At 48.4% G+C, this 1,914-nt stretch overlaps 1 pseudogene; it reads left to right on the plus strand.

Moving 5' to 3' along the window:
• Positions 1 to 464: 464 nt before the first annotated feature.
• LOC125527564 lies at positions 465 to 1,358 on the plus strand (annotated as a pseudogene).
• Positions 1,359 to 1,914: the final 556 nt, after the last annotated feature.

Genomic DNA, 1,914 nt, shown 5'->3' on the forward strand with positions numbered 1-1,914 from the left:
GCACGAGCTCCGGCCATGGCTGGCATGTGGACGTGCTAGCGAAAAAGGCAAAAGCGATCTCATGCATTGCCTTAACTGGTTGGAGAGGAACGAAAACAATCTATATCAGTATGCCTTCTAATCTTTGAGGGAATATTCTGCTCCAAATTAAAAAACATCAGTGCATGTGTGTGGCTTTTGGAAGCCCACCTAACATGAGTAGCTGGTGTACGATTACATACTCAAGACTGCCCAATAGCACAAAACCAATAATTGCTTTTGCTTTTTTTGGTATGCTACGTTGGAGGAGCTACCCAACCGGCGAATCAATTTGTAAACAAGACTGGTCACTTGGAGTACAAGGGAGATTATCATGTAAGCTAAATTAAGTTACTAAACTCATACTTTCTACCTGCATGCCCCACAGTTCAATGCATGCACATCTATAAATAGCATGCACAAGTCAAGCTCTTAACACGCAACAACAAGAGCTGCATCCTCACTTAGCAGTGCTCTACTACATCACAGCTAGTCGATAGATCCTTCGCAGCTTAGGCTCAGTAATCAGTAGCGTTGTCAACAATGCAAGGCCTCGCAGCAACTTCCAAGCTGTCACTGGCCGTTGTGGTCGCGGTGTTTCTGCTGGGCTCGTCGGCAGCCGCCGCCCACGGCCTGAGGAGGGTCGTCTCCAGCAGCTCCGACGAGCCGTGCAACGAGATGACGCTCTACTACCACGACATCCTCTACAACGGCGTCAACAATACGAAGAACGCGACGTCAGCAGCAGCCACCAAGCCCACGGCGCTCAGCACGACCCACTGGAAGAACGGCACCTACTTCGGCACTCTCGTGGTGTTCGACGGTGGGGAAGGCGCTACCCATGGCGGGGGAGGAGCCTGCGGCGCGCGCCCAGGGCTTCTACTTCTACGACAAGCAGGAGTCTTACACCTCGTGGTTTGGCTTCTCCATCGTGTTCAACTCCACGGCACACAAGAGCACCATCAACCTCGTCGGCGCGGACCTCATGGACGACAAGACCCGGGACCTCTCCGTCGTCGGCGGCACTGGCGACTTCTTCATGGCGCGCGGCATCGCCACGCTCCGACTCGATGCCTCCGAGGGAACCGTCTATTTCCGTCTGCAGATGGACATCAAGCTCTACGAGTGCTACGTCTGACGATTTATATTAAGGTGACACATCCATTATGGTGTCTGTCAATAAGGATGCTGCTGTTTTCTATGCTCTTCGATTTGTCTTGGTGTGTGAGGGCAGGTTTGTGTGTTATTGTCGCATACGTTGACAAGTATGCGAAATGCACTGCATTTTTATTTGTCTTCACTGTTTTTTTGTAAGTGCTAGTTCAGGGGAGGTAGCTCTTCTATATATATTATCTAAAAGAAGATTTCTCAGTGCCGTTGGTATTTCCTATTTTTTTAACACAGTATGGACGCAAACGCTCATACGAACACGCATAAACTCACCACTATGAGCACATTCGAGAGACTGTGCCAGCATATCATCCTGAGATTTACGAAGTCACCTAGGAGCCTCGTCATCGACTGAAACGTCTCCTCCCACTGAAAGATCGCTGAAAATCCTGAAATAAATCCAAGAATACTGCGAGTACCAGAACTTGAAACCTGGTGGGCTGGGGATACCACTGTCTCTCTAACCATCCAACCACAAGTTGGTTTGCTCCTATTTTGTTTCTGGAATGCGAGGAAAAGCCCTCCAAAGGCCATCTAACTGTTGAGGAAATACAATAAACGAAAGTACTGCAAACACGATAGGTGTGATGAACGACGTCAGGACGATTGTTTTGCCTTGGACTTGGATGGTGGGATATGTCATATCATGTGCATTTCATCTGGACAGTGTTGTGCATGTTGCACTCATCTACAATAAAATTGATGATCTTGTTAGTAAATAAATTA

This window comes from Triticum urartu, unplaced genomic scaffold (genome assembly GCF_003073215.2).
Source record: "Triticum urartu cultivar G1812 unplaced genomic scaffold, Tu2.1 TuUngrouped_contig_4252, whole genome shotgun sequence".
Taxonomy (NCBI): Eukaryota; Viridiplantae; Streptophyta; class Magnoliopsida; order Poales; family Poaceae; genus Triticum; species Triticum urartu.